Source organism: Ascaphus truei, chromosome 7 (genome assembly GCF_040206685.1).
Source record: "Ascaphus truei isolate aAscTru1 chromosome 7, aAscTru1.hap1, whole genome shotgun sequence".
Classification (NCBI taxonomy): domain Eukaryota; kingdom Metazoa; phylum Chordata; class Amphibia; order Anura; family Ascaphidae; genus Ascaphus; species Ascaphus truei.
Genome location: NC_134489.1, coordinates 108132465 through 108159027, shown reverse-complemented (window position 1 = coordinate 108159027; position 26563 = coordinate 108132465). Strand labels below are relative to the sequence as shown.

General features: G+C 44.4%; 1 protein-coding gene and 1 long non-coding RNA gene across 32 annotated transcripts in view; one reads left to right on the top strand and one right to left on the bottom strand.

Moving 5' to 3' along the window:
* The window catches only part of LOC142499853 (CLIP-associating protein 1-A), a 209151-nt gene that overhangs the window by 14870 nt on the left and 167718 nt on the right, over positions 1 to 26563 (top strand). The window lies entirely within an intron of this gene.
* Positions 1 to 26563, bottom strand: part of LOC142499858 (uncharacterized) — a 40001-nt gene that overhangs the window by 5143 nt on the left and 8295 nt on the right. The window contains exon 3 of one of the 2 annotated variants that reach the window (XR_012802763.1): positions 3620 to 3921. This is a non-coding gene — a long non-coding RNA (uncharacterized LOC142499858). Of the gene's footprint in view, positions 1 to 3470; positions 3922 to 26563 lie in introns of those variants that run through there. The other variant, XR_012802762.1, reaches the window with a different exon arrangement.

Here is a 26563-nt window from a genome sequence, read left to right as displayed (position 1 = left end):
AATGAGATGTTCTTTTGCATTGGAAGCAGCATACTTGTCAGTGATTATTGCAAGTGCTCTTTAATTCTCCTATTGTTTGATTTGGGAAAGAGCTGCACTTTGTGGCCATGGAATAAGTGAGAAAACGAGACGACACTGGGCAGTGGAAACCATAGGGCACGGAGACTGCGCCCTTAGCTTTCATTGTACTGTGAGATGAAGTAATGTGTGGGGGTAATAACACTATTGGAACAGGTTATTGGGGTGAGCAATCCCTTGAAAGGTTTATGGAGTGATTTTTGGCACCTGGGCCTCGTGTTTCCCCCAGACTGAAACAGGTTGTTCCACGAAGGTCATTACCACCAGCCCACTCCATCTATTCGCTAATAAGACTTAAGATAATGAGCTTTAACCAGAGGAGATGGATTTGAAGGGTCAGTTTTTGTAAAAAGCCATTTAACCATGGTACTGCGATTCCACAACAGGAAGGGAAATATGTTTAGTAAAGCTGAGGTGTGTGTGTGTGTGTGTTGCATTATGTACATACTGCTGAGATTGTACATGAATAGATTACTAAAAAGAACCTTCTCAGATATGATGGAAAAGCTGCAATATTAGATATGATCTGGTGAGAAATGATACTGTACTGTGGGACTTTTAAAGAAGTCCTGTACACACACAGCGAGATTGTTAGATGCCGTTCTCAGACTTGCTTGGGCAGCACAGCAAGATGTGACTATACCATAATATATCCAGGAAAGAAAATGGAGTGTAATATCCAAGTATTTGCCATAGAGTAGCGGTGGCCAACTCCAGTCCTCAGGGGCTACCGACAGGTCTGGTTTTAAGGATTTCCCTGCTTCAGCACAGGTGGTGCAGTCTATCGTTAACCTGACCTGTTGGTGGCCCTTGAGGACTGGAGTTGGCTGCCCCTGCCACAGTATACTCGTAAAGTATCACAGCTCCTTACTCTAAGCATCTCAGTAAGGGTTTCAGAACCCGTGTTCGTGGCAGCAGTCCCCCTGCCGTACCCATGGGATGTCTGAGCCCCACCTTGCTAATCAGGTTGAGATTGATGAAATCTGGTCCTGCGTGTGCAGAATGCAAGGCTCAATATGCCCTAAACCAGTGCCGCCTCTTTGCCATGTGGGACGGCTGCCATGCTTATAATACTGTGGGTAGCGACTCACTTCTGGGATTGTTTTGTTTTTTGCCACCACGTTGTAAATGTTTCACTTGTTTTTAATGATTCTGTTTTGCAGAGATGTGAACACCTAATCAAACTAGTTTCAAAGCTTCTGGGTTTATTAGTATCTGGGATTAGAAGGGGATTTTTTGCAGGTGGTTGGGACGATAATTTTATAACATGTAAAGGGGACAGTCCCAATTAAAATAAAGTGAATGGAAGGACAGTGGCATGTTTAGGTTACATGTAGCTCATTTACACCTGTTTTTCTAAAAGTATTTTAAAATCCTTTTAAACATGATAAACACAAGCTTTATAAGAGTCTCACAATCTTTCAGACGTCCTCTGCTGATGAGACTTTCAGTCCAAACTAAAGCTGATCCGTGTTTAATTTTTTTTTTATTATAGTATTTCTGAAGCCTTCATTATTGAGACAGAGCAACATAAGTAGCGGATATCGGACATGATTGGGTACAGCAGACCTGCCTAAAAAGAAGCATTCATTGTAATAGGATGCAGAAGTAAAACTTTAACAGGGATTATAAAGAAAAGAACAAAATACACAAATAGCGCTATTCGTCCTGGGTATTTATCACTCTGTGACAATTACACAACTAAAATAGTACAATACTCTCAATACCTACGCAATATTTAGACAATTAGATTATGAATTCAAACAATGTTATAACAATAAGTCTTGGATCTTATTTGCTGCCCAGAGAACTCATGGATTCTCTCAAAACCCAAAGTTCAGTACCAGACAGTGATGGATCTCTACTTGTTACACAACCCAAAGCAGCAGGAGGAGAAGAACAGAAAAAAGACTAGTGTAGTGTGTTCTGAAAAAATGTCAGACATCGGACTGTTTCTACATGCTATACACAGGGGTAACCGCCTCCAGATCCTTGCTTCAGCACAAGTGGCTGTCGTTGACTGAGTCACCTGTTCTGAAGCAGGGATATTTTTAAAACCTGACCTGTTTGTTGCCCTGAATATATGCAATTTCTTATTGTCCTATGGACTAAACTTTGTGAAGTGTGTATGTGAAAGTGCCCTGAAGGAGTTAAATAAATAAAGCATATGTTTATTTGCGATTTAGTGCAATTAAAAGCTGGCCAAAGCCAGTATCAAAGTCCCCTTTATTATAAAAGGTAAACTGTAGGTGCTCAAATATCCTAGTGTGAAATATTAATACTCAAACACATCTAAGAAATTCCATATCTTCAGTGTAGGCGGCTGCTGAACTGAGATTACCGTGACGCGGCTGGCGGCTTGTATCATGTTTTGATCAGAAGATGCAACCACACGTCTCCTTTGTCACACAGACAGGTTCTAAATGTAAACAGGTCACTAGTATATTTTAGCCCAATTGGTAGAAGCGCAGAAATTGTCCCCTGTACTCCCCATATAAGCAAGATTATATCGTGTAATAAAAATGTAAATTTATTAGACAGTCACAAATTGCTGTCTTTATGCGCATATTGTTTACTGCAGGCGGTAGTGTTCGGGGCTGAGTTGCAGTGGGTGAGTGCACATTCACTAGATTGCAAACAGAAGTTTTATTGAAGAGTAGAGACATCCTACGCCATGTCTTGTCTGTTTAACCTCGCCTTATTTCCCTAGCTTGTACTAATGTGTGGATATTAGAGCGGAGGCCTAACTCCACCTCCCGTGAGTAAGATCATCGTATACTCGGCTCGCAAGGGACCATGTTGGGGTCAGACAAGGCAGAGAGACGTGTCTTTTGGATAAAAATACTTCATATATGTGAGAAACACAAATCACACAATCAGGGTCTCAGAATCGGAGAACTACATACAGGCATACCCCGGTTTAAGGACACTCACTTTAAGTACACTCGCGAGTAAGGACATATTGCCCAATAGGCAAACGGCAGCTCGCGCATGCGCCTGTCAGCACATCCTGAACAGCAATACCGGCTCCCTACCTGTACCGAAGCTGTGCGCAAGCGGGGAGACTATAGAGCCTGTTACACATGCGTTATTTACATCAGTTATGCTCGTATATGATGATTGCAGTACAGTACATGCATCGATAAGTGGGGAAAAAGGTAGTGCTTCACTTTAAGTACATTTTCACTTTACATACATGCTCCGGTCCCATTGCGTACGTTAATGCGGGGTATGTCTGTACTGTAGTTAGAGGATAAATGTGTACCCTGCTGCACAATTGTTCATCAGTGTCTTAGTCCCGGTGTCCCAGATGCCAACTAATGGGCCATGGTTGGTGCTGGCTCTGCATTGGAGCCCATGTGAAATGTAGGTGTGTTAATAGGTGTAGGCCTGGTACTTGTGAAAGAATGGTGGTAGATGTGTATGATGAAAAGGATACTGTAGTGCCGAGCCCTGGGATGTTTCCACTTGATCTACTCACAGCTTCATGACCCCAGGTTCACACAGGTCCCCTTTACTTGACGGCGTACTATCTGCTTACTTGTACCCGGTTCCTCTGGAACGTGCTGCTCTGCCAATCTGGGAAGTCTCTGCCACCGCGCTGTATCTCTCGCCAGGCTCCTCGGGACCGTTCCTCTCCTCCCACTCACGTGCTCTCGCTATATTCTTTTCTTAACCCCTCCTTCCATGATGTCATCTCAGTCCTTGGATCATAGTCATTGGCCAGAGGGCATGTCCATCATTCTACTTTTGTTCATAGGGGTGTTACACGTGCTTCCTATTATATGGAGATAATCCAAAGACAACCTTTGCAAATTCCTGTCAGCGGGATTGATTGGATGCCTGTTAACACGAGGAACACGAGGAACATATTGTGAGCGTATAGACATTCAGATTTCTGGAAGCTTTTCCAAACATAGTCTTCTACTTTCTCTAATCCTCTAGTTCTTACTTTAAAGCGGATTGAATCGTTCAAAATAAACAGATTACACCGAAAAGTTGTTTTAAACACTTTTTTGTTTTTACCTGCTACAATACATGGAACTACCCTTTTTAAAACCATTCCCAAAACACTACGCACCTCTTGCAAACCTTGCTCATGCCGCTTTGCCTCCTGCACAGTGAATGCAAACCTTTTTAGTAAAAAAAACAAGGCTTTAGGGAAAGAGAGAGAGAAAAATAATAATTCCAGACAAAACATTCTTGTACAGTGGGCGACTCTGAATTCCCAGCTAATGAATTCAGTTTGGTGCATTCTGCTGTAGTTGGTTTCAACCGTTTGCATAAGTCCTGGTGATTTTCCTTTCAAGACAGGGAAGGCCCTGTTTCCTTAGTGAGCCAAAAGCTTGTTCTTCTTTGCATACCTGAAAGCCCTTAAGGAACCAATATAAGTTGCTTCTTGTTCTGCATAGTTCCTGGGCCTTGCCACATTTCCTAACCTTCCCAGTGCTAGAGCAATGTAGGGAGATGCGTCACTAACTTCCTGTTCATTGGTTTGAGATCATAATGCCACACATGGGCTGGGTGATCCCAGCCCAGTCCTCATTGGCCACTTAAGGCCGAGTCCATAGAAGGACAGGCCGCGCTGAGCCGTGCGAACGCTCAGCGCTGAGCCCCTGCATCCTCAATGAGGATGCCTTGAGAGGGGGCTCACGCAAGCGTCCGCAGGCGTGCGGAGGCTTTGGAATTTTCAGCCGAGCGCCAAGCTGTTTTTCAGCGCGCTGTCGGCTGAAAACATCCAATCAGCCTGAAGCAGCGTCAACGTCACGGCGCCATGATGTCGGCGCCGTGACGGTGACGTCAGTGCGTCGCGGGCGATTGGCCCAGCGACGTCACTGCCCCACCTCCAACCACCTCCCCCCCCGGCTCCCTTCGCGCACGCTGGCTCACCTGCAAGTCCGTGGAATCGCGCTGACTTAAGCAGGCGAGCCTCAGCGTTAGCGCGCCTCCGCTCTCCTGAAGCCTCTATGGCCCCAGCCTAAAGGTGCAAGACCCTGCAGCCAGAAAACAACACTTTGTGTAAAGCATTTACCTGTCTAATTGGCCTCCCGAAACCATTCTAAATATGGCTGTTGCTTTCAATTACTTTTTTTTTATTGATTACAAGTTGAATTGCTTAGGGGCCTCTGAATGTGAATGTTTTTGTCAAACTGCTTATCGGAGAAGCGGTAAGGTGAGGAGAGGGAACTTGTGTGATCAGCAAGTACAGTGAGGGAGCAGCTAGCCTAAATCCAACCCCTCCCAAGTCTCTGCTTATGTTTCCTTCATTTTTTATTAGTAGGTGTCAGATTTAGGCAAAAAAGGAATCCAACACCTAGATGTAATCGCTTAAACAAGTCTCTCACATTGGTATTCTTTGGTCCTAGAAGGGATTGCGTCTTTAAAGACCAGGTTTTGGGGGGCATGAACTCTTTTGGCCTCTGGAATCGGCGCTATGCAGATGATGCGCAGATCTCTCCACCCCTACCCTCACTCCTGCAATCCAGTACCAAGTCCCTGCTTCCAGACTATATCCTTGTGGATGGTGCTCCACCGCCTTAAATGTAATATATCCAAAATTAAGCACCGAATGCCCCCTTTTTCCATCAGTTAGCGGCACTACCATCTATCCTGTCACCAAAGCACATTGCCTAGGAGTGACATTTGACTTTTCCCTTCTCCGTTCACGGCATGGCTAAAATTGGTTGCTTCCATAATATTACCAAGATCCGCCCTTTCCGCCGTCAATCTACGGCTAAATCTCTAATGCTGCCCTTACCCTCTCCTGTCTGGATTATTGTAACATACTGCTAAAAGGCCTTCATGCTTCACAAATTTTTCCCAATCTATACAGAGTTCGGCTGCTAGAATAATCTCACTTTCTCCCACAAGGGAATGGGCTCATCTCATCCTGGCTTCCCATCAAAGTTCAGATCACCTACAAAGTTCTTCCCATCGTTATGGCTCCCCATTCATCTGCTCCTTCCTACGATCAGCTTTGATATCTCGTTCTGCCCCTACTCGTCTCCTACGCTCTACCCACAAGTGCCTCTTGTCCCCCCCTTTCACCTCTACTGCTCTCTTGCCTTTTAAACCCTTTTCTCTTACCTGTGGAATCCCCTCACTCTATACACCTAGCACATTCTCTCCCCAACTTTAAGTCAAACCTTGAACTCTCCCTCCTTAAATGAAGCACTTCAGTAGCCCGGTCTGCTGTCCCACAGTCGATCCTACCAACAATTGTAGTCAGGCACTGCCATCTACTGCACCTATTCTCTCACCTGCTGTCTCTGTAAGTCTCCCAACATACCACTTAGACTGTAAGCTCTTTGGGGCAGGGATTTCCTTTGCACATATTGTATAGTTTCCTGTACTATATTTTCTTTGTAAAGCACAGAGTACACTGCGGGTGCTATATAAATAAAGATATACATACATACACGCACAACCTAAGAAACTTGTGATAATGATAGAGAAAATGTTGAAACCCATGTCTGTTGGTAGTCTTAAAGGACCAAGTTGAACTCCCCCTGCATTAAAGGGTCACCCCGCCTGCGCATTAGAATGCCTTTTAGCCTGGTTTTATGGCTTATTGCACATGGACAACATTGGGTGCTTGTGTTACATGACAGGGGAGGATAGCATATTTCCTAAACAAACAAACATGGGTACACCTTGCATATTTTCATTGCTCGCGTACAGGGCAGTGGCGCGTCCTGTTTGTTCCTCCTGCAGCGCTTCCTGGTAGCTGACATGTAGTACATTTAAGACATTTTTGTCATGCTAAATACTTCTAACAATGCAACCACAAAAGGGGAAAACAAAAAAAGTGTTTATTGCATTGTAAACGGATGTTTTCTGGGTTTGCAGCTTTCACCAAGGTAGCAATTATATGGACTCATGTCTCGGTGGAAGGAGGTAGCAACAATAATTAAAGGGTGTTAATGTTTTCCTGAATCATTTCTATCCCAGGGCCTGCAGAGCAGCCATTGGATGCAAAAAAAAAAATGGTCGAAAGTACACGGCTGTATTAAGTTTTTGATCTTGATCTCTTGTGTTTTGAAGGCAGTTTCTTACCAGTAGGGACCCTGCCATTATTGGTTCTGCTGAGAGAGGTGTGTGTGTGTGTGTGTGTGTGTCTATAGACCTGTAACATAGGTAAGTAATGTTTGGGGCAGGTACACTAGCCAGGCGGACGTGGTCTTCTCTGGGAAAGTCCCATTTACACATCAAAAATAACCTAAATGTAATTGCCTTCTGTGTTACATTTATTGAAATTGAGAAAATAACTAGTTCTATTTTCACTTAATGACTCTTAAATCTACCTGATGCATGCTTTATTGCCGTTAACATTGAGATCTTTATTTCACGGATGGCGTGAAGAACGGGAATAACTGGATGGCAACATTTCCTGTGGAAAAGGGGATTCTGTTGGCAGCCTTATCGTGAAACCCAGCAAAGCATCTGCTTAGCAGGGATGTGTGTAAAAGTACGAGTTATTTGTAATGGATTCAAGCTATACAAGTCTGGCACGAGCTGAGAATTGCTGCATATTATGCACATAGCTGCACAATAAGCCACACCTGCCACGCCACCTCCCACCCTCCTGTATAGACATGTGACGGTCCTGTGCCCCTAACTACTGCGCTCAATTACTGTCATCCATAAAGGGAGCGTCTGTCTGACACCCAGAAACTGAGTCAGACTGGCCTGCGCTCGAGGACACAGCTGCACAGTCCTGAAATATGAGCTCACACTACACTAATGTTTTAATGATACTGCGTGTGGATCACAAATTGGGGAACCTTTTCACACCATTTGTTCTCAGATTTTAAAAGATCTTTTTTTCTTTTCTTTAAACCGGTGTTATTTTTAGCTATATCTATGTTGAAAAGCAATACATGATTTGGTACTTTGTTACTCTAATGGCCGTTCTATACTTTAAGGCAGATGTCAGACCGTGGGCTAAAGCAATGCTGATTGCAATGTGTTGCAGTCCCCCGCAGGCAGCGAGACAACTAGTGTATAAATGCAGTATGAGCCCATTGAGGTAGTCACGCGTGTAAGGCCGCACGCCGCGCACAAAAGGCCAAACCTCTGAGGCGGGCCATAGAGTGCGCCATTTTTGAAAATATAATTCAATTTTTTTTTTTGGCGGGTTTTTTTTTCACGCAACGGCCGCGTTTCGTGCGGTTCAGCCAATGAGGGCAAACCGCTCACGTGAAGTTATGGCCACGCCTCCCTATCACCTCCAGCCTAGTGCATATTTCGCATGATGTCACGCGCACGCCGCAGCTATAATCGCGGCCTAACAGGGACACTCGGCTTGCAGCAGTCTCTGCAACTTCATTCAGTACTTAAAGTAACAATCCAATATCATGTGATTTTTTTTTTTTTTTTTTAATTATCTCTGTAGTATTAGATACTTACTGCTTTTTTTTATTTTGTCATTCAACTCAGTCATTTTTAATATACTGAGCATCTTGATTTCTATAGCAGGTTTATCCCACCTCCCCAGCAGCGCAAGATCTCTGCAACACTTTCCTGTTTGTGATAATTTGTTGCCAATATCCCAGCAGTTTAAGCTGCAAACTGTAACAATAGGTAATGTTACCTTAGTAATACAAGAAGACATTATATCAGCTGAGTTACACTGACTGAAGGATTGATTTTGAAAGTGAAAGGCAGCCATTTATTGAACCCTGGGAAACAGGATTTTGCTGATCAATCATGGGAGAACGAATCTATCGGAAGCTTGGGTAATTCGTTTTCAATAAAGGTAATCAAAGGCTGCATATAGTAACTATTTTTTTTTTAAGCTGCACATTCTGGACTTTAGTTGGGAAGCGCTGTTCTGCCGTACGACGCCTATATACGTCCATAGGCTGTAGGGTGTCTGGTGTCAGAAGACTGCTTAGTAAATAAAGGCCCGCTGTATATCTCGCTCCTTCATCCAACGCCATATTCAGCATTGCTTCTAAATGAGATCCCTCACCCCAGCTTCTAAATGAGATCCCTCATCCCAGCTTCTAAATGAGATCCCTCATCCCAGCTTCTAAATGAGATCCCTCATCCCAGCTTCTAAATGAGATCCCTCATCCCAGCTTCTAAATGAGATCCCTCACCCCAGCTTCTAAATGAGATCCCTCACCCCAGCTTCTAAATGAGATCCCTCACCCCAGCTTCTAAATGAGATCCCTCATCCCACAGCGGCCATTCCCTGGCTTTTGCTGGTGAAGCCTAAACGTTATTTTGTTTATTTTTAACCACGGCACAATGTAAAATGAAACAAGTCACAAGGTGTTGCTGTGCCGCTTCTCAGGAGTTAAATCGCGCTGAATTTTTCCCTGCACGCCACTCATTGGAGTTTCTTCTCGATGGCGGGAGTGATACGATGACAAGACAAGAATTAAATCAGCTTTAATAAGAAACAAAAATAAAACGATCTGCAAATGTAATTTTGGAAGGATTTATGAAGATTGGGAAACGGTACAAGTAAAATGTTATTTCCATTTTTAATAAATTAGCTTTCATCTTGGGACTGGATGTATTTTGTCCCTGGTACCACTAACTTACACAGCAGTTTCCTTTTACTTTGCAGAATATAAAACATTTCTGAACTGCTTGCTGTAGCAATGCTACCCTCTGCACTAACTGGACCTGTTATTCACTATTGCCCTGGGCTTGGGATGAATGACAAACGTCCACAATGTAACCTGTGACACCCAGTTAGGGGATACATTACTTGGCAGGAAGATCGCTGATCGCTGTTGCTAAAGATTAAGTCCATCCCTACTTTGCATTAATCGTTTTCACTATATTGGGTATTTCTTTTAATAAAAGGCATTTAATATAAAGTTGCTACGTAAGTGCTTTGCTGCCAGAGGCACGGCCTTACACATTGCCAAGCTTTGCAGGCCTCTGGCAATGAAGTATTAAATGGCACATAATGCATTTAAGATTCCAGTTTGGGATTTAGACATGTGCAGGAGTACCAAGGCTTTATAGCAATGTCATTCATTTGTCACTGTCCATAGGAATGAAGGTCACAGACTACAGCAAAGGAAGAGATTCATGCAAAAAAAAAGAAAGTGCTATAAATTTTCTTTATAGATATGCAACGCAGCCCCTTCGGGCAGTTCTAAGAGTGGCTTTTACCATCTCCTACAGTGAGTGTACTTACCCAAAGCGAGATAGGCTTTATTTAAGGAGAATTAAAGAAGTTATTGTGTTACTAAAAAGTGATCCCTTCCAACAATTCTCCACCCGTCTACTGGCCATTAAAGGTGTATCTTGGCAGGTAGATCTTTATTTTGGCAGTACATGTGACAATCTTCCCAAAGTTATGGTCTCTCGGACAGAACCTGAGAAATTGCTTTGTAGCCGCTATTCACTTACATTCAATACACACATTGTCATCATATTAGAACAAAAGCTTTGAAGTAATACAAGTTCCTTTCTACTTAGTTTGTCCACAACTATATTTTTCTGAATGCTTTGTATTTCTCTGTTCGTTCACTTATTTGATATAATTAAAGTCCTGCAGAATTGTATTCCTACTTTGGAGAAAGTGGCACATTTTCAGCGTTTCACTGCAGCTTTGGAATTGGTGTAACTTCCTTTAAGTAGGACAGAAACGGTACTTTTTTTATATCCATGTGGTAAAATAACAGGAGGGGGGAGGGGATAGCTTTTATTGGACCAACAAATAGTTGATATGGTTACAAGCTTTCCAACCTCTGGACCTTCATCAGGTCTGGAGTAGGACAAGACAGTTTTTAGGAGAGCGTTAGTGTATATGGGGAGGATGTGATAAGGATGCTGGCAGCTAGTGTAAAGGTTATCAGAGCAGACATAAGACCACACAATTGTAATGTAATAGGGATCTAGACAAGCAGGAGACATGGGTATGTGGAATAGAACTAGATCGTGTATATGTACACACACAAACCCAGTATACACTCACGCATATACATCTCACCTTCTCCCCATATCTATTGTAACTACTTCTCCCAGAAACTGTATATAATATCCTCTGTTTCTATACTTCAGCCAGACCTGACGAAGAACCGGAGCTCTGAAAGCTTTTATCATCAATTAGTTGTGGGTCGAATAAAACGTACCACACAACCTCGTTTTCCCTCTTATTTTACAACATGGAAGAAAGGCCCGCCGACCTGCTCTGCCATTTTCTATCTAGTATATTGGTTAGAATATGGTTTGGACTTGTGCGCTCGTATTAAGCATGTCCTGGTCACAGAGTCATGACAACACATGGTTACATTAAATGAACAGGTTATACATTATATTTATAGACATTTCATGGACAGAGATACGATCAGCCTAATCATTATGTGGTTTTTCTGAATACCTGTAGAATAAGAACGCTGACATTTATTGTATAACTTAAGTGTTACGTATGGGTAGTTTTATATTTAAACAGTCCACATTAAATCTAGTCGTTGAGAAAATGAGAAAGCTTTGTGAAGCGAATTACTTGCTGTTTAACACTTGCATTGCTAAAGATTTGCAACTGAATGTGTTCCCGGCCTGTCTGATACTGAATGTGTTGGATGTCTGTAAGGAGGAAAGTCTTTGCAACAGGTGTTCTGGTTTGAATCCTGCTCACTTTCCCTACATGTCTGCGCAATGCGGAGGAGATCAGCCTTTGGACTGGACCCATGCAGCAAGACTTGTGATCGAGATCATTGTCCTGTGCTAGATGTGGCATTAACTTTCAGCAAACAAGGGCAGCCACCCCTCCCCGGTACAGCCCCCTTATAAAGCTAGGTCATATGAAGTAGGTGATATGGCTGCTAATTAATAGTGGAGACTGAGCTTCTCATTAGCACGAGCAATGTGGCTGCATGGCTTGAAAGTGGCTTTAGTCTATTTTCAGCCTGCCAAATAGACGAGAAGCAGAAGACAAGCGAAAGTTGATCTCCAATTGTTTGGGGTGTGACCCAGCTGCTCATTCAGCAGAGGACCGGGGACACACACTGAAGTTTAGGCAACAGGATCTCGTCACTTCAAACCCCGCTGACAGAACAGGGTTTCCCTTTTCATAGCATTAAAAAAAAAATGGTTGTCTTGTTAGTTCACACTCTCAAACGAGAGGAGGGAGGTGAGTGAGTGTAGGGAGGCGAGCGAGCGGAAGGAGTGTATCCTTTAGAACTGAAGACCCTGCTGAAAGTTGTGGGTTCGGTAAACTCTTAAACTTTTTTATTTGGGACCATTGTAACCATATATCTATCTTACATGCACAATATAATATTGTCTGTATTTCTGCCATACCCGATGATGGACCACGAGAGGTTGGAAAGCTTGTAACAATTAACTACTGCTTGGTCCAATAAATGGCATCATGCCCCCTATTCCCTTTTTTACGGAGGAGTGGCTCAGTGAGTAAAGACACTGACTGGCACCGAGTGTGAAGCAGGGGGACCTGGTAGAAGGAGCGGCTCAGTGAGTAAAGACACTGACTGGCACTGAGTGTGAAGCAGGGGGACCTGGGAGAAGGAGCGGCTCGGTGAGACACTGACTGGCACAGAGTGTGAAGCAGGGGAACCTGGGAGAAGGAGCGGCTCAGTGAGACACTGACTGGCACCGAGTGTGAAGCAGGGGGACCTGGGAGAAGGAGCGGCTCAGTGAGTAAAGACAATGACTGGCACAGAGTGTGAAGCAGGGGGACCTGGGAGAAGGAGCGGCTCAGTGAAACACTGACTGGCACCGAGTGTGAAGCAGGGGGACCTGGGAGAAGGAGCGGCTCAGTGAGTAAAGACACTGACTGGCACTGAGTGTGAAGCAGGGGGACCTGGTTAAATTCCCAGTGTCGGCTCCTTGTGACCTTGGGCAAGTCACTTTATCTCCCTGTGCCTCAGGCACCAAAAACATAGATTGTAAGCTCCATGGGGCAGGGACCTGTGTCTGCAAAATGTCTCTGTCTGCGCTACGTAGAACTAATTATTATATGGAAGAATGGACCAACACGGCCCCCATCCTTCTTTGCGTATTTGGGATGGATATTCCTGTTGGGATGTGCTTTTTTGAGATAAAAAAAAAAAAATAGTAATTATAAACAGGGACTTTGCCTACCAAATACTTGTATTACACTAAATATGTAAAACCAGCAACATATGGTGATTCTGTAAGGCTTGTAAATGAAAATGCAAAACCTCTAGCGTGCAAGTTACCAACACTGGTCTGTTTTTTTAAATGTATCTGACATTTTACAATATCACTCAAATATGAAAACACCATTTACGTGTTTGAGCATTTCATATGTCAAATTATACCTCGACAAGTGGGGAATAAATTCCTGTGCACCCGTTCCCTGACAACGTTCCTTTCAGAATTGTCATTCGTTGTCAGGCGGGACGTTACTTGCTGCTTGCAGTCATTTACTTTCCACTCCGATAACTGAGAGATCCTGCAGCATTGCTGTGTACAGTGGAAAACTATCCCAAGAACTTGTCTCATAGAAAGTAGAATACGTTCTGATAACCCCCTCCTATTCTGTCACCATGTGCCATTGTGAGAATTACCTTTATAATAAATGACTACCTCATCTTTGCAGCGTTTAAATATTTGAATGCGGTTCTTGTACGTATATTATATACAGGTTTTCTACATTCTTTTATCAGAATGCAGAACTAGCAATTATTTTGTTGGCCATTTCCTAGAAACGCTTTGGTATGATAAATCACGGCCAGACCACGTTTATAAAAATGTGTCCTTACTTAACACAAGTGCACAGATTGGGTAAAAACGGAACAAAATAGAAGTAGGTTTCAATAAATCTGTTAAAAGTATCATTCCAAAAAAAACATTTTCTCAATCTCCATATTTGGCCGACATGTATATTCATTATCATAGTTTCAAGGAGCCGTTCGTCTTGCTCAGGTTTTTTATTCCCCCTTTAGCCTGAAACAGGGGTCTCCGTAACTGAAATTGACACGTTAACTTTTTTTTTTTTTTTTTAACGTGTGGTGTCTGGCATGAACGGTGCTTTAATCAGACATTTTATAAGTGAAACTTCTTTGCTGGCACCTTACCTAATTAACATTTCCCTTGGAGTAAATCGCCTTGGTGACGGAAGTCCCGGAAGTAACGCCACTGCTGGCAGAAGAGGCCGTCATGACAGCTGACGCGCATGCGGAGGCCTCCCGCGCAGGAGCCGTTGGCGATGGCTGGCCGTGCCTGTGCAGTAGGCACCGGCTGTTCGTACCTGCGCAGGCGCAGCACAGGGACACAGACGAGGAATTCAAAGTTACTATACATATAGAAGTGCAAATAGGTAAAACAGGGTGTGTGCTTCTAAGGCAAACTTCTTTACATTTTGGCACTGAAATGGTGATGTTTTTAATTAAAAATCAAAACACAAATACAATTTCTGTGACGAGGGACAAAAGACAAAAGTTTCACTTAAAATGCGCATACTCGGCACACACACACTTTTTTCCAAGAACTGTACACCACCTTACATTTGTACATGCAATATCAGCCATGCATTTGAAACGGCATAGTCAACAGTCCAGGATAAAGACAGCTGTGTTCTATGTCTGAAAGGCTTTTCAATGTAGCATTGTGGCAAGCTAGGCAATACTAGGAGTTTAGTATGAAGGAGTGGCTTTGGCTACAGATTGAGATTCTATTTAAGAAGAGACCGGAGCAGCCTTGTGGCTAACACCGACGTCTGGAATGGAAAGCTGCACTTGGATTGCTGTGACATTGGACACTATATATTATTGATATATATACTATTGATGGCACATATCAGCAATGGGCCATTTGTAGTAGTTCATTATGTTGCCACAGCCTCTACATCTACAATATTCCTGAAGGATTTAATAAGCACAATAGACAGATATTGCAGTGCCCTGATGAGTTGCTTCGTTTGAAACTGTGTTTACATGTTCTCACCTTATTAGCTCTTCAGGGGACACATGTAGCTGTAATGGCAATAAGATACTGGACCAGATGATTTGAGTAATTGCCCCCTAAGCAGGGGGATCTTATAAGGATGTCAACTTCTGCAATGCTCTCTCTACCTATGGAAATCTGGGACGGAGGTGTGCTGTGTTTGTAAAGACAAAGTACATCGTGTATCTTAGAGATTATCTGTGAAATAAACATCCTGAGCTTTGTTAAATCAGTGAAATCTTATCCTAGGCTGTTGAAATGTGTATGCATGTGTACGTGATAACGGAGAATGTGAACTGGAGTTTCAGCAGACTAATTACCAACCGTAGGAGAGTGCACCCATTACACAGTCTAAAGGGGTCTTCAAACTGGGCGGTGGGAGGAAATCTAGTCTTTGTAACCATGGGCTCTGACCACTAGGAAATATCCTCTATTGTTTGTTATTTAGGTCACATGCAAACAAAAGGGCCAATCTCACTATAAATCCAGCCACATCAATAGCGAAACGTCTGCTCTCGCAGGAGAAAAGAAGCGAGGATGCTAGAAGCAATGCAGATGGATGCACGCAATGCCTTGTGAAAGCTGAATGTGTTGATGGGAGAGGAAAGAGTGATTGAAGTGGCTGTGTCCAGCTGGAAGCTGTTTGCTACTGGTCAGAAGATTCACTTGTTTGCCACAAGGAGGTTGATTGAACTTTTTCCTTCCTTGTACAAGATTAGACAAGCAGCCACAGGGGCATAAGTGCGTGACCTCCATTCCCCAGCTATAGGCCGAGTCCTTAAAAGGTACAGGCCTACACACGATATTTTAAAATGGCTCTCTGCAGGTTTATTTTGTAATTTATATTTCACCATACAGTACCTCACCTAATACTGAAGTACTCATTTACTCTGCACCATACTTTACAAAACGGTTTCTGTTTTCACTGTGATCAATTATCTTTAAACTGTTTTATTCCTGAAAAATTAACCTAAGGATAAGATCGCTGTTCTGAAAAGACCCTTTGGAGACTGCTTGCAATCGGCTCTGTGCCCCTTGCTGGGATGGAGCAAGTGAATTAAAAGCAGAGGCTGCCATGTGAACAGTATACTGCAGGCTTGGGGCCTTTTACACATATAAAAATAAGATCGGAAATGTACTTGGATTGTAAGCTCTTTGGTGCAGGGACTCCTTTTCCTATTGTTAATTATGTCTGAAGTGTTTATTCCAATTATGTGTTATATTATGTCACGTGTATTGCTCCCGTAATACATAAAGATATACATATTTACAGGCGCACCACACGGAGCTTAGCTTTGGGAGCCACCAGCAGTGTGTTTTAAAGGTAGTATATACACCTCGTAAAGGCACCTTAGTGTTCGTTAGAGTCAAGTTATTTGTGTTACTGAAACCTGGAACTTGATCTGTTTGAGCCCCATGAGCACGGAGCTTGGGTCCCCCAATGTAATAGGTTAGTTAGGGGGCCGCCTTTTCTTCCCTTCGTGATGACTTATTCCATTGTGAAGTTCTCTTTGGAGGCGTTTTCATTTGTAAAAGCTTTGTTACCAATTTAAAAATAAAGACAAAAACCAAAACACAGTTTGCAGCCCAATTTACCAGATGTTTTGGATCAGTGCAGTTCTCTCGTGTAAGTAGAAGTTCTTTGTGTACGTCAATGGCAATAAATATTTAATCTTAAATATTGTGTGATGCTTTTTGCAGTTCCTTTCAGAGCTGTGTTTAGAATCCCTAATAATCATATCTGTGTTGATTAAATAATAATTACAAATATGAAAGGCATAAGTGGTTTTTACTTTATTTCAATGCTAATATATGTTGCTAGAAAGGACTGCACCGTTAAAATATGGTCCTGGGTAGTGATGTACCGGGTAATTACCCGGCACTTTTTTCAGTACCCGGAAATTTTCCCGGACCCAGCATCAAGGGGCTGGGACTGGCGCTGGGTAACTTCCGTTCTGCTCCCTCTTACTTGCAGCGGTGGGTGAGGAAGACCGCTGTGGAGGGTGAGGACAGCCACGGCGACATCGTGGGAGCAGCGGCAGACATCCTGGTGGGGGCGGTGGCAGCAGAGGATTACCTTGTTGAGCCGGCGCGGGAGCTGCGGAACACAGCACAGCTGATGCCGGGGAACATGTGACCGGAGAAGGAGCATTACCATTGGACAACCAGCTCTTCCCTGGCTGTCCAATAGTAACAGTACTGCTCCAGTCACATGTTCCCTGGCTCCCACCAGCATCAGCTGGGATGTGTTCCCGAGCCGGCTCAACAAGGACGTCCTCTGATGCCGCCACCACCACCAGGATGTCTGCCGCTGCTCCCACGATGTCGCCCTCACCCTCAGCAGCGGTCTTCCTCAGCAGGTAAGCCAATGCTACCCGGCCTGCAAATTGCTCCATATACCCGGTCATCCTCAGGACCCGGTACAACACTAGTCCTGGGCCATCTTCACGGTGCCGTCTGTCTCCTTCACATACGTGTGTATACAATGTGACACTGTCTATTTTCGCAAGAGAAACAGTTGTGTGTCTTTGGCACCTCTTACCCTTGCAGCAGTGTGGTATGATTTGATTTGTCTAATCACAATAGTGACAGATATTCTTTTGTTGCTCTAATGAATTGCTGAACACACAGTCCCTGCAAGCGCTAACCCCAGAAATATATCTATATATCAAAAGGTGTGCTACGGAGCATGGCCAAATGTATACAAGACAAAAATACCCAATGCGACAAAATACATAGTTAGTTACATATTTCAATGTTGGTGTTCTCATGAATAAGGGTCATTTGGTTAAACCCTTTTGCCAAAGCGTTCTAAGCCTGCAGCCAAGTCACGGCATGACCAGTGTGCAGGTCCTAACTACCTGGTAACATTCACAGTTACCTCTCTGCTGGAGGGAGAATTGCCTTAATAGACCAGTCCTGCACAGGAACATGGAAAAAACGGCTACTTAAAAAGTGGGGTGGTGTGAGCTTAAACCCTGGGAGGAGGGGCCACGAACCTCCAAACAACTGATACCAGTTGAAAATTAAAATGAATAAACGCACAATTGCAGCAAGAACTTGCTATGTGTTCATTAGATCAGTACAGACATAGGAAGGGCCCAGCCCTGTCATAACCCCAATATCTTGTATTAAGAAACTGTAACCACATTAACCCCTGAAGCACCAGTTTGATCAAAATACTAAATATCTCATGACGGGATTGCAGTTTTTAAAATCATCGTCTATAAAACAATGGGTTACTTCAGTACAAGGTACCGGAGAAAAGATTGGGTCACTTTGGGTAACCCTAGAAACTGGTGAGAAGGTTGTCATTCGTACTGGAGTATTTTACAGACCCCCAGGACAAGGAGGAATTGGACAGAATTAAGACATGGTAATTACAGAGAGGTAATCATTCTTGGAGACTTCAAATCTGCCAGATGTGGACTATCACGCGTCTGTTGCAGGTTCAGCCAGACGCAGGGACATCCTGGACTCCTTGCAAGGGGCATCTCAGGCAATTGGGGAGAGAGCCAACAATGAAGCAATCCCGGACTTGCTCATTACCAGTGGGGACAGTATCACGTGTACTTGGGTTCTAGTGATCAATCAGTGTGCTTTAATATAAAGACAGAGGCCGAGTCGGACTCTTCAGATATGGGAAATTATTTAAGAGATTCTTTGGCAGGGTGGAGGTATTTGGGCAGGGTGGAGGTATTTGGGCAGGGTGGAGGTATTTGAGTAGAGTGCAGGAGCAGTGGGAAAACGAAAAAATGCAATACTTAGATCAACAGACCTTTGTGTCAGGCCGGTTAGTAAAAATACAAGGAAAAGAAAGTCAATATGGTTTTTTTCTTTTTGGAGTTCAGAAGAATGACTAGGGAAAAATAAAAATATTATTATTACATTGGGAATCAAAGTATGCAGGCAGACAAGCATCCCTTGTGGGATAGGGGCCAGACATGCGTGACCCTCTCCCCCCCAAGCTCCTCCCCGTCCAACACCTCCACACCTGGAGCACACCACGAAACCGGGGGCTGCCACTATTTCTTTTGAGGACAAAAAGTATTGCCCTTGCTATTCTTGGTCTCTTGCTCTGCCATATAAATTGGAAGCATTTCTTTTGTAGATCCCTCAGCCATGTAGGGGACTGGAATCGTGAGCGTCTGAAAACAATAGAGCAGGCGAGGGAGGATATTCATTTTAAGTGAACATACTCGGCCCAGTCATGATATCTGAAAGTTGTCCCATGAGGTCAGGTTAATAAGGTTTTTTTTTTCCACATCAAATTTTTATTGGGAATCTGGTACAGACAGCAAGCAATCTTCCAACCCATTATCTTACATTGGTGTAACCAACCATCCCTTTTTTTATACAGTTGTGTAAATTCAGGAATCAGAGCCGACAAGACATCACGTAGAAAAAATAACTTGACTCACTGTGGAGGCTCACACACAAACTCTGACACATACCACAAAAGGAAGGGGGCGGGGGAGGGATTGTAGTCATGGATGGTTAACTCCGTTATCAGCGACTTCTTCCATTACAATTTTGGCTCTGACCGATCTTGTCCATGGTAGCTTAACAGTCTGCCCTGTCGTCCTCTGTCCCAACTGGTTTGTCAGAGGAGAATGCACGTACATATATCATTGCCAAATAGTAGTAGCATCTACCCCAGGGATATCTGATTTGTCTAACCAAGGGGACCATGTTTGGAGAAATTTTGTGCCGGTGTCGTTGACCAAACTTGTCAACTGTTCCATCCTGCAGACGTACCAAATTCTGTTTCTAATCTTAGGAATCGTGGGTATTTCTGGTTGCTTCCATAGTGCTGCGAGCTCACACCGTGTGGCTGTTGCAAAATGTGCAACTAATTTGTGCTCTGATCTGTTTAGCCCCTGCGTGCGCCTGCCAAGCAGGAACAGCCAGGGGTCAAAGGGAACAGAGATGCCAAGTATAGTCTGCAGCCAAGTCCGAATGTCTTCCCAAAGCGGCGCCACTTTGGTGCAGCTCCACAGCATATGCAGCAAGTCTACCTGTTCTCCACATTGTTTAGGACACAATGGGGAGTATCCCTTGACAAACTTTGCTAATCTTGTTGGGGTCAGATACCACCTCATAAGCACTTTATATGCATTCTCCCGTAACGTGGTGCTTATGGAGCTCTTTGCTACCGCCAGCAGAATATGGTCCCAGTCTTCGTCTTCTAAAGTCTCGTCCAAATCTATTTCCCATCGTTTTTGGTAACCAAGTCTGGTGTCATTGTCGTTTGCCGTACACACTACCTCCCTACCCTAGATGTGAGTCCCGCTGTTTCTGTTCTTCTAGAACAGAGCTGTTCAAAATTGGTTCTTTTAGGTCGATTTTTGTGTAGAACGCTCTGATCCGGAGGTATTTAAAAAACTCTGAATTTGGCATCTCCTTCTCAGATTTGATATGTTCGAAGGTTTTTATCGATTGTCTGCCCTCCAGATGCATTAGCCGAGTGAGGCCTTTTTGTTTCCAGATTGCAAAATTATTGCTTGTCAGTCCCGGAGCGAAGTCAGGGTTACCCACAAAGGGGGTCATGAGAGAATGCCTGTTTGTCAGCGCATAACTATATTTGGTGGTCTCCCAGATTGACAGGGAGCTAGTCACCGCGGAAAGCGGCTCTGCGGTATTTTTACATACCCGTGTTGGAAGCCAGATTAAATCTTGTAAGGTGACTGGGGCACAGCAGTCTTCCTCTAATTCGACCCATCTTCTGAGGCTGGGATGACTGTGCCATTGTACAATTTGGCATAATTGTGCCGCTCGAAAATACGATAACAAGCAAAGTACCGCTAGTCCTCCTCGTGGGGTTGGGCGTTTGAGAATACTATTTTTAATCCGTGGTTTCTTGCTACCCCAGACAAATTTCACCATAGCGGACTGTAAAAGCAGAATGTCCTCTCTGACCACCTGGGCCGGGATTGCCTGAAACAGGTATAAAATTCTAGGGAGGAGATTCATTTTGATGCTATGTATTCTGCCAATCCATGAAATTCCAAATCCTGCCCAAGTCCTGAGCTCGTCTTTTAGAGTCCATATTAGTCTGGGATAGTTTGCCTTATATAGGGCCTTATAATGTTTGGTGATGTTAATACCTAGGTATTTGATTTTGGAGGCTTGCCATTTAAAGTTAAAATTTAGTTCTATCAGTTTTTCGGCGGCCTTAGGCAGATTAATGCTTAAGGCTTCTGACTTAGTTTGGTTGATTTTGAATCCCGATAATTTATTAAATTCTCCTAATAATAAACTGAAAACATTCGGCAGAGAGAAGGTTTTGATAACGTTAAAATCACGTCATCTACGTACAGGGCCACTTTATGTGACTGCTTCTGTGTTTGAATCCCTGTTATATCTGGGTTGAGGTGAATGTGTGCTGCCAATGGTTCAATGCACAGCGCGAATAATAGGAGCGACAGGGGGCAACCCTGTCTGGTGCCACTCTTTATTTGGAATTGCTCCGACGGGAAGCCCTGGTATCTGACCTTCGCCGTCGGTCCCTCATAAAGAGCCAGAATAGTGCCCAAGGTTCTGCCGCGGAAGCCAAATGCTCCCAACGTCTCCCTTAAGTAGGGCCAAACAATTCGATTGAATGGTTTTTCGGCGTCTAGACTCAGAACCATGGAGGGGATGTTTTTCCGTTGGGCCAAATCAATTAAATCTATTACCCTCCTGGTATTGTCCGCCGCCTGTCTCCCACTGATGAACCCCACTTGATCCGGGTGAACCAATTTCTGCATGAGCTGACTTATCCTGTTTGCTAATAATTTAGAGAATATTTTTGTGTCCGCATTGATCAGGGAAATAGGCCTGTAACTTTTACAGTCTGCTGGGTCGTTTCCCTGTTTATGGATCAGTGAGATTGAAGCCTGGAGCATCTGGCTTGGTATAGGGGCACCTGCTAGAAATGAGTTGAATAATTTTAATAGATGCGGAGCTAGGATTTTCCGGAATTTCTTATAATATAGATTAGAGAAGCCATCGGGGCCAGGGGCCTTTGATGGCTTCAATGTCTTGAGTACCTCAGTTAGCTCCTCCATCGAGAAGTCTGCCTGTACCGCCTCTCGCTCGTCTCTGCTTAAGTTAGGTAATTTTGCCGCCCTTAGGAATGTTTTGAGTTGTTTGAGTCGCCTCACTTTGGACTACTTTTTTCCCATCCATAAAGACTCATAATATTGTTTAAATTTTTCTACAATTTGTTTTGGGTCAGATGTAAGGTCGCCGTTCTTTAATCGAATTGCATTAATGCGATAATTCGAGATTTTATTGCGTAATTTATTGGCAAGTAGGGTATCTGGCTCGTTTGCTTTTTCGTAAAACTTCCGCTTGGTCCAGTTTATGTCCCTCTCTGCCTGGGAGGCCAGCAACAAATTTCATTTTGTTCTTGTGTCTAGCCATTCTTTTCGGGTTGTGGCTAGTTTATTATTTTTATGTAGAGTAGATAGAGCAGATAATTGTGATTGTAGTATTTTAATTTTATTATTCCTATCTCTTGCGTGGGGCTGCAATCCCGATAAGTGTTCCCCGTAAGGTTGCCTTATGGGCCTCCCACAGGGTGGATTGTGTGGGAACACTGCCCATGTTATCTTGGAAGTATGCCCTGATCTCCTGACCCACGGTGTGTTCAATCGCCGGGATTTTGAGGAGTAATTCATTGAGTTTCCAATTCGCTCCTGGTCTGTCTAATCTGAAGTGAGAGCACCGCAGCTCTATCGGTGCGTGATCTGACCACGAAATATCGTGGATCCCGGCATGGGAGATCACGAAACCAATTTATTCGACACAAAGAGGTAGTCTATACGGCTATATCTGTCATGTGGGTGTGAGAAGGTATAACCCCGCTCTCTTTGATGTAGTTCCCTCCAAATGTCGGTAAGACCTGTTTCTTTAAGCCCTTTCATCCAGGTTGTTCTAACTCTAGTCTGTGCTTCTGTCTCTGGGGTACTTCTGTCTAGGTCTGGGTCCAGGGTCTGGTTGAAGTCTCCCCCAAGTATAATACAGCCTTGGGCTACTTTGTGTAAGATTGCGAAAAACTTACTGAGGAAGTCTCTGGTTTGTTCACCCGGAGCGTATACATTTGCTAGCGTCACCGCCTGACCCTGGACATTAAATACTAGTATGAGATATCGCCCATCTCTATCCCTTTTTGTGAGGTCTACTGTCAGAGGCAGTCTATTGTTTATTAGTGTTGCAACCCCTCTTTTCTTGACCGGAGCAGATGATGCAAACCATTGTTTGAATTTGCTGTCTATGTATTTTGGGGAGTTGGTCGTGGAAAAATGTGTTTCCTGAAGGAAAATTATGTCGGGGTCAGTTCGTCTATAGTCTGATATGGCCATTCTTTGTTTCCTTGGACTATTGAATCCTTTAACATTGTGTGACAATATTATAATGTCCTTACCCATTGATGTTGGTAAGTGGGTCACTAGCGTCGGGGGCCGCCTGATTGTAATGTCCTGCCGTCTGACTTTCATATTGCCAGCCATCCAAGGTCGAGGTGATCTGGATTGTCTTGCGCCTTGGGAGGGAAGGGTGGGTGGGACACAAAAGGAACAACGAAACACACACATACACTAAACCTAAAACAGTGATAACATAGCCCGTGGTCTGAGGAAGTCTAAAACCTCCCGCCACAGTGATTACATCCCACGCGACCATCGGTTTGAGGCAATCTAGTGGCCTGCCAAGTTTTTTGCCACAGACCCTCCCGGCCCACCTCGAGGACTTTCATGAGCCACCAGTAATAAGTTCTCTGGTGCTCAAGTGGAGACGCCTACAGACCTCGGAGCCACTTCCCTGCTCCGCTACCCCCCTTATCACCGATCTTATTGATTACCCAACTAAAACCCTGGCTTTTTAGTAGCTGCTCTATCTTATTTCTTTGTAACCGTATAACACTGAGTTAACTTTATACAGTAACTTTACATAGTGTGCGGCTATCCCTCCATTTATCCTCTAATGATCCGTGTGACCCTGACTTTTTAAACCCCTTAACTTGATAAGTCGTGTCTTATGCCTGTACCTCTATCTCATTTCTCCGATCTTATGAGCCCTGCTTCTCTGTGAGTGCACGGGTGTAGTGTGCCTTCTGTCTTATGCTCCTGTGTGGCTTGCTGCACTTCGGATTCCTAGCCTGGGGGATCTCCTTCCTTTCTCCCTTTCATGTGTGCTTCGTCACGTTTTATCTATTACTTCTATCTGCCCCTTATATGACCTTGTTGTGTGTGTATATATTGCGTAGTCCCGGCATAACCCTAGCTGCCTGTCGTCTCCGCCGTTCCTTCTCCTTGCCCGTCCATGTTTTGTTGGCCTCTGGGGGCTCCGGCTCTCTCGGTGACGTAATTTCCTCCGGCGCGCTTGCCACCTCCAAGATGGCGGTCACGTCGCTTCCGCTGCGGCACAGTCTCCTCCCCTTCCGGTCTCCTCAGAAGCTGCCTGGTCTCCGTGGGGGGAGGATGTCGCCTCGCTCCATCTTCCCGCCTTAGAGCTGCATCTTCCCGCCAGAGTCGTCTTCACCTCCTGTGGATCCAGGATGGCGCCTGTTTCCATGTGCTGCTCCGCGGCCATCTTGGTTTGTGTCTTCCCAGGCCCTGCAACGAATTCTCAGCCGCAGAGCCAGCTTATGTATCGGAGGTAAGTCTCTATGTGATTCTTGTTTGTTTTTCAGTTCCAGTGTTTGTGTTTGGGCTGGCCAGGCACAGGACAGTTTAAGAGTTTATTTGAGGGGAGAATTACGGAACAGAAACATTAACACTGTAAGAGACCATAACTTCGGCCCAACTTAAAAATGTTATATGAGCACCCCAGCTCGGGGGTTTATGACTTCACTCTGAGTCTTCAGCCTCTGGCCTTGGACTTATCCTCTGCGCTTTCTTCTGCTGTTGCCAGCCCGGTTCTGACACAGCTTCGGCCGCGGCAGGAGCAGGTAAGGCGTTAGTTATGCCTAGCTTCTTGAGGAAGTCTTCTCCCTCCTCTACTTTCCTCATGCTGACCGTTTTGCCATTTTTAATAACTAGCAGCCCGAACGGGAAGGTCCACCTATATCTAATGGCCCTTTCACTCAGTATCCCCGTTATGGGCTGCAGTTTACGCCGTCGTGTCAGCGTGAGAGGGGATAGATGCTGGTATATCTGGAGTGTTTGTCCCTCATATTCCCAACTCCCCTTTGCATGGGTTGCCTGGAACAGAGCTTCCCGTGTACGGTAATGGTGAAGTCTTAGAATCACATCCCTTGGTCTGTCGGTATCTAGTGGTCAGCTACGTAGGGCTCTATGGCAACGGTCCATTACCAATTCTGCGGCTGTCTTTTCAGGTAAAACCTCGCTTATCCACTTAGTTATGAACGCCTCGGCGTCTGTCACTGTCTCGGCCAGCCCTCTCACACGGACATTATTACACCGTTCGCGGTTTTCCGCGTCCTCCTGTCTCTCAGCAAGTTCTGTGACTTGGACCTGTAGCTTATTCTGTTTGGCGATTTTCTGGACTGACCTTATGGAGGCATCCACCTTCTCCTCTACCTGTCCAGTGCGTTCGCCAATACTCTGGACCTCCTTCCTCAGCCCTTGAATCTCGGCCTGTAGTAAGGACTTCCCATCTCTATACAATTTTGTGAAGTCGGACCGGCAGACCGGCAGCTGTTCCGGGCCGTCCGCGGTGTCCTCCTCCTGCTCCGTATCCGACTCCCTATTCAAGTCGCGCGCCATTTCTGTGTCGGCTCGCTGCGCACGGGTTCTGGCAAAGTAATTCTTTAAATCCTCTCCGTTTTTCTTTTTCGGGTTTGCCGGAGCCATCACTGGGTCTTTATGTATCGGTATCTAGCTTTTATTGGGCGTTTTATGGGGTTTTATAGGTAATTTCACTTTATTAAATGCTGTGGGGGGAACGGAGCTCTCAGGTTAGGCCGCCATCTACTCCGGGGTCGCGCATGCGCCGCGTTAATAAGGTTTTTAAAGGGGGTGTCTGGTAATGTAAAAGCTAAAGAGTACGTTAAGAAAATAGAAGCAGGGAGTAGGATAGAACTATATCAGGACAGGCTTTAAGGAGCATAGAGAACTATATCAGGACAGGCTTTAAGGAGCATAGAGAACTATATCAGGACAGGCTTTAAGGAGCATAAAGAACTATATCAGGATAGGCTTTAAGGAGCATTGAGGACTATATCAGGACAGGCTTTAAGGAGCATAGAGGACTATATCAGGACAGGCTTTAAGGAGCATAGAGAACTATATCAGGACAGGCTTTAAGGAGCATAGAGAACTATATCAGGACAGGCTTTAAGGAGCATAGAGGACTATATCAGGACAGGCTTTAAGGAGCATAGAGGACTATATCAGGATAGGCTTTAAGGAGCATAGAGGACTATATCAGGATAGGCTTTAAGGAGCATAGAGGACTATATCAGGACAGGCTTTAAGGAGCATAGAGGACTATATCAGGATAGGCTTTAAGGAGCATAGAGAACTATATCAGGACAGGCTTTAAGGAGCATAGAGGACTATATCAGGATAGGCTTTAAGGAGCATAGAGAACTATATCAGGACAGGCTTTAAGGAGCATAGAGAACTATATCAGGACA